This window comes from Euprymna scolopes, chromosome 28 (assembly GCF_053919585.1).
Source record: "Euprymna scolopes isolate OS-2025 chromosome 28, ASM5391958v1, whole genome shotgun sequence".
In the NCBI taxonomy this organism is placed as follows: Eukaryota; Metazoa; Mollusca; class Cephalopoda; order Sepiida; family Sepiolidae; genus Euprymna; species Euprymna scolopes.
The window spans coordinates 89,496,078-89,502,598 of record NC_136509.1 but is presented as its reverse complement, the minus strand read 5'-3'; the positions used below and the strand labels follow the sequence as shown (position 1 = coordinate 89,502,598).

The 6,521-nt window shown below is 38.5% G+C and overlaps 2 pseudogenes; both read left to right on the top strand.

Annotated features, from left to right (window-relative positions):
* The first annotated feature begins 4,000 nt into the window (after positions 1-4,000).
* LOC145249841 (U2 spliceosomal RNA) lies at positions 4,001-4,145 on the top strand (annotated as a pseudogene).
* Positions 4,146-5,954: 1,809 nt separating this feature from the next.
* Positions 5,955-6,096, top strand: LOC145249878 (U2 spliceosomal RNA; annotated as a pseudogene).
* Positions 6,097-6,521: the final 425 nt, after the last annotated feature.

The window sequence follows — 6,521 nt, the reverse complement described above, 5'->3', positions numbered from 1 at the left end:
TGGGCTCCCTCTATCGGACTAGAAAACTACTCACACCTGAGAATATTCTGTACGATCAGGCTAGCTTTGGTGTTGTGAGAGGTCATGTTGGTGATGTTCTCGATGTATGACCAAACGAAGTAGTTCAGCGGGGTCAGGCTACGGCAAGAGGGGGGGGGGCAATTGAAGAAAGAGTACAAAACCGTAGCAATCCTTTTGAAGAAAAGTCTGAGTCTCTTTGGACTTGTAAGCCGGTGCCGAGTTCTCCACTGCTACACCCAGTGTCTGCCAGAAGCCAGCTGATCGCACTAGGGGGTCACCACACTCTTCAGCACACCCAAATACACTTTGGTGTTGATTTTCAAGCCAAATTCGAAGATGTGAGGTGGCATGATGTGGTCCTCTCTTTAAGCCACACAGAAGACTATAACCGTGGCTGGAAAGTTCGTTGAATGCCCTCAAGCGTTGAACCGTCCGGATTTGCATTTTGAGGGTGCTGGCAATGGTCCTGATATCATAACTTGATCAGTAGAGAGCATCAGTTGTACAGCGGCACATCTCTGATCTCGTTCATTAAACATTGTATCACTTTCAGACATGATAAAAGGCTCCTATCGTTCTTAGGATTTGTACACAACTGGCCAACTAGTAGATGGTCGACAAAAAAAAAAAAAAAGAAGAAAATCGATTTTCATCAAACGGAAATGGAATCATGTCATCTTTTCTAGGGCGACAATTTTATCGTTCCACCCTGTATTTTAAACTTAGTGAAAAATCAACAAAACGTGCTATTTTAAATTTATATGTGACAGGTAGTAGAAATTAAACCAGCGATAATGCTATTTCAAATATAAGTGTGACACACTGACCAAAATGCCATTTTTTATTCATGCCTGACAGACTAACAAAAAAATCATATTTCAAAATTAAGTGCGATTAACCAAGAAACATGCGAGTTTTAACGTAAGCGGGACTGACTTACGGAAGGAACGTTGACGCATTATCAATGAATAAAAATGGAAACGGCATTGAATAATCACACTAAAAAGCGGACGCGCCTTTTTTGTGTGAACATGTTTCATTTTTTATCGTTTCTAATTTAAGCAATTTCTCCGCCTTTGAATTTTATCCACACGTACTTCAAAAATGGCGTCGTGTTTCCGCCAATCCAACGCGCCATAAATCGAGTCTCGGAAGTGACAGCGTGACAATTGTAACGCCTTTGCGTTATGTGGGTATCAAGCCGCCATGTGCAGGACGGTGCAAGGAGCCGGACTATCACGAGACTAGCACCGGCCTCATCAACAAATCATTAGGACACTATTAGGTGTCACCTATTAGCATTGTCCAAGTTCGGATCTTTGCAGTACTTGTTTATTTGAGACAATGAATAAATATTGTGAAAACAATCCGAAAACTCCATCTGCTCAATTGCGGAGCAGTCGATTGAAGCCAATGGTGTTTTAGTACTAGCAGTTTAACTTGTTTATCTTAAGATTAAACCAAACACAAATTATTGAAACCCTATGTACTTAAACTATCTAACCGGTCAAATTCTACAATTTCAAAAATAGATTGTGTTCAATTACTTTTCTAAAACTTTTAGACCGTTTAGACTTCATAACGCCAAACTAATAGAATTTGTTCATTTGCCTTTTTAAAAGTAGTACTATATATATATATATATATATATATATATATATATATATATATATATATATATATATATATATTAATATATATATATATATATATATAATTTGTTCATATTATAAGCCCTATTTCCTTTTCGGTTTTATTGAGCTTTTACATATGGTTGAGATTACTTTACTTGTAAATATTAACTCTTTAATATTTATAATATATTTTAAGTTTACCATTTTGATTACCTTGGTAAACTTATTGTAATTTTTATTTCTCTCTCTGTCTCTCTCTCTCTCTCTCTCTCTCTTTATATATATATATATATATATATATATAATTAAATAAGATACGTATTATATACGTTTGAAGCCAAAACAACACATTCTTACAAAATAAATAGATATTTATTTTGTTTGAAATTTATGTTAAAATTCATGAATATATTTTGAAGGCAACCTTCATCTTCAGTATGCCTTTTTTATTTTGTTTTGCCATGCTGTTGTTGGAGCAGATATTAGCCGTGTGTTGTTTCTAAGGTAGTTTTTTAAGTCTCGGAACGGTGCGTTTGGTCACGCGAGATTCACGTTAAGATTTTGTTCCTTAGAAGCGCTGGTTGAATTTGAATTAAATAAGATACGTATTATATACGTTTGAAGCCAAAACAACGCATTGTTACAAAATAAACAGATATTTATTTTGTTTGAAATTTATGTTAAAATTCATAAATATATTTCAAAGGAAATTCTTTTTTGCCATGTTGTATATATATATATATATATATATATATATATATATATATATATATATATATATATTACAATAGAAATGTTTTTATTATGAAAGTTTGGCATATAGGTTGAAGCTCAGACGAGCACTTGCTATGAAAATAATGATAACAGACACAGGGAAAAAGACATCAAGAGAAAGTGGAATATTCTTAGGAAAAGAGTGGTACCCTCTTGTACATTTCGATATAATAATTAATGAAAAGGGAGTCTTCGGGTCGCTCTCGACTATGGTCGACGAGGTTACATTATTTTTATTAACACGAATGATTGCAAAAGCATTTTTAGTTCAGTGTCTAGAATTCCTTCTAGAAACAACTTATATGCATGATCAAGAACAAGTTGTTTCTTTTTAGTGTAGAAAATCGTATCATATATGTTTAGGTGCTTATCCATTTACGAGCCAGTTTTCGGTAACTTAACGCCAGCATATCCCGGTAGGTTACGTAAGAAGACGGTTAATTCTCGTACTGTAAGAGATAAAAAAAATGTTTTTAATTAAGAATACTAAACGCCTTCAATTATTACTGCCAGATTATTTGAAAATTCATTTCCCATGTTATGAATGGCTTTTTATTTAGAAAACTATTCTTAACGTGGGTCGATTTCATGTTGGCATAGCGTGATGGAAATCGTTTTCGGTTTAACAATTTTGGGGGGAAGGATTTAATGAATTTTACACTTTTATTGAAACTTTTTTTGTCTTTTTAAATGATGGAATCGCCCGATCGTGCAATTGGAATGACACTAAAAAAGGGGATCGTCATTTTCGGTTGGTTTGACACATTTTCGTTTGAAACATTCTGAAATATGAATCCAGTCTCTCTCAGTCGGTGACTGCGATGCAGTGTTATTAAATAACTGACCATCTTGTCAGATGATTTGAAAGCAAGTGTGAAGTGTTTAATATAATTTTCAATGCTGTGAACTACGTCCGCGAAAGAAGAAGAAGAAAAAGAAGAAGAAAAAGAAGAAGAAAACAAAACTTCTTCGGTTTTCTTTCTTAGTTCCCAACAAACACCTTCGTTTCTGTTTGTTTGTTTAAACGGCTACACTTCCCTCCAAAGCGCAAATCTATTCCCGCTACCCTGCAAACAGATGCTCCGAGATGTTTTATGGCCGAATGCCGCCATTTTTTTTTTGCTTTGTTTATTTTTCGGCGCCTATATTTTGCGTAAAACTAAATTTATATTTGTGGCGCATGTGAGGCTTTTCTAACAGACAAACAACATCCATTCAAATTCAGAAACTTATAGAACAAAAATCATAACACTTAAAAAGACAGTACAGTACGTTAGGAAGTGGCTTACAGCTTTTATGACGCAAGATTCTCACGACGTTGATAGCGGAGAGAAATATAACTAAGTATCAAGTAATTATTTATTTAGATATTAATTTTTCGCTTTTTTCTATTGTCGATAACAATTGCCCCCCCCCTTTTAGTCGCGTGCAAGCGATTCTATAAGTTACTCCGTCGGTCTGTGGGTCTGTGGGTCGGTCGGTCGGTCGGTCTGTCCGTAACACATTTGTGCTTAGCCTTTTTGGTTAAGATCAAAGGTCTGTTGTTAATAGATGATATTCTTAGCTTTTTAAGCTTTTCTTGGCCTTTTGGCCAAGATCAAAGTGTAGTATCTGTTCCGGCAGATACTGCACTTAAGATAATTTGTACCAGTCAATGGAGGGGAAACCCTCTATACTGGGACAATTATTATTTTTGGTAACCAGAGTGACCCCTTTTAGGGGAGCTGGTTTTTACCTCACATTAAAAACGGCCTTGTGCCTAATTTGCTCAGTGGGGGAGCAAATAAATACCATCTGTTCCGGCAGATACTGCAAGCTATGACTAGCTATGACTAGCAAAGACCAGATGTGGGGGCAACCCCACATGCTTGACCTTTAACCAGCTCCCATTTCCCACCTCTCGGGAGCTGGTCCCCTTTTTCCCTTCCCCCTCCCTTCACTCCTCACATTAAAAATCGGCCTTGTGCCTAATTTGCTCGGTGGGGGAGCAAATAAATACCATCTGTTCCGGCAGATGCTGCACTTAAGATAATTTGTACCAGTCAATGGAGGGGAAACCCTCTATACTGGGAACCGCCTGGGTAATACCTAGGAGGTCCACCCTCCCAGGCCTTGCCACCGGGCTTTCCGGTGGGGCAAGTTTATTGCTTGCTGCCTGAGGCGCCCCGACCGGGGAATGCCGACGGGGTTACTCAGGCAATTTTTAAAATTGCAGGAGTGCCCCTCCTTTAGGGGAGCCTGCGGGGTTCCCACTTTCCGGCCTTGTGCCACATAGTGCTGATGTGGGCAGCATTTAAATAAAAAAAAAAAAAATCTGTTCCGGCAGATGCTGCACTTAAGATAATTTGTACCAGTCAATGGAGGGGAAACCCTCTATACTGGGACAATTATTATTTTTGGTAACCAGAGTGCCCCCTTTTTGCCTACTTTAAGGGGAGCTGGTTTTTACCTCACATTAAAAACGGCCTTGTGCCTAATTTGCTCAGTGGGGGAGCAAATAAACACCATCTGTTCCGGCATATACTGCAAGCAAAGACCATATGTGGGGACGACCCCACATATAAGACCTTGGTCAATGTAGGGGCAACCCTTCGTACCAATTGTCACTATCCAGCTCCCCTAATGCCCCGGGAGTTGGTCCCCATTTCTCCTTCACTCCTCACTTAAAAAAAATCGGCCTTGTGCCTAATTTGCTCGGTAGGGGAGCAAATAAATACCCCTTTTGACCAAGATCAAAGTGTAGTATCTGTTTCGGCAGATACTGCAAGCAAAGACCATATGTGGGGGCAATCCCACATATAAGACCTTTGTCAATGTAGGGCAACCCTTCATACCAATTGTCACTATCCAGCTCCCCTACTCACCAGGGAGTTAGTCCCCATTTCCCCTTCACTCCTCACATAAAAATTCGGCCTTGTGCCTAATTTGCTCGGTGGGGGAGCAAATAAATACCCTTTTCTTGGCCTTTTGACCAAGATCAAAGTGAAGTATCTGTTCCGGCAGATACTGCAAACGAAGACCATATGTGAGGGAAACCGCACATATAAGACCTTGGTCAATGTAGGGGCAACCCTTCATACCAATTGTCAACATCCAGCTCCCCTACTCCCGGGGGAGTTGGTCCCCATTTCCCTTCACTCATCACATTAAAAATCGGCCTTGTGCCTAATTTGCTCGGTGGAGAGCAAATAAATACCAACCCCACATATAAGACCTTGGTCAATGTAGGGGCAACCCTTCATACCAATTGTCATTATCCAGCTCCACTACTCTCCGGGGAGCTGGTCCCCATTTTCCCTTCACTCCTCACATTAAAAATCGCCCTTGTGTCTAATTTGCTCGGTGGGGGATCAAATAAATACCAACCCCACATATAAGACCTTGGTCAATGTAGGGGCACCCCTTCATACCAATTGTCACTATCCAGCTCCCCTACTCCCGTGGAACTGGTCCCCATTTCCCCTTCACTCCTCACATTAAAATCGGTCTTGTGCCTAATTTGATCGGATGGGGGAGCAAATAAATACCCTTTTCTTGGCCTTTTGGCCAAGATCAAAGTGTAGTATCTAATCTTACTACATGCTGTACTTATGTTTGTAACTTTATGATATAAAGTGGGGGATCACTTTTCTGTATTAATTTAATGTAAAGTGATCACCCACTTTACAACCAGTCAGTCTCAAAGCCATTCAAGTCATTCTCCAGATCATCCAAGTTGTTTTTGAAGGATTCCAGTTATTTTTTAAGCATTTAAGTCATTCTTAAGGCCATTCAATTCATCCTTAAGTTTATTAAAGTCATTTACTTTTTATTTATTTAAGTCATTTCAGCCTATTTTTCGGTCATTTTAGTTTATCTTTAAGAATTACATGTCAATCCTACATTTACGCATTCATTGATTACACGGGAGCACGCGACTAATGGCCATCAGCCTTGTTGTTGTTAATAATAATAATAAAAAAAAAAAAAAAAAGGACTGAAACATCATGAATTATGGATCTAGTCTACCTTGTCAGATAATTTGAAAGCAAGTGTGAATTGTTTAAGCAATTTTCAATGTTGTGAATTACGTCCGCGAAAGAAGTAAACAAG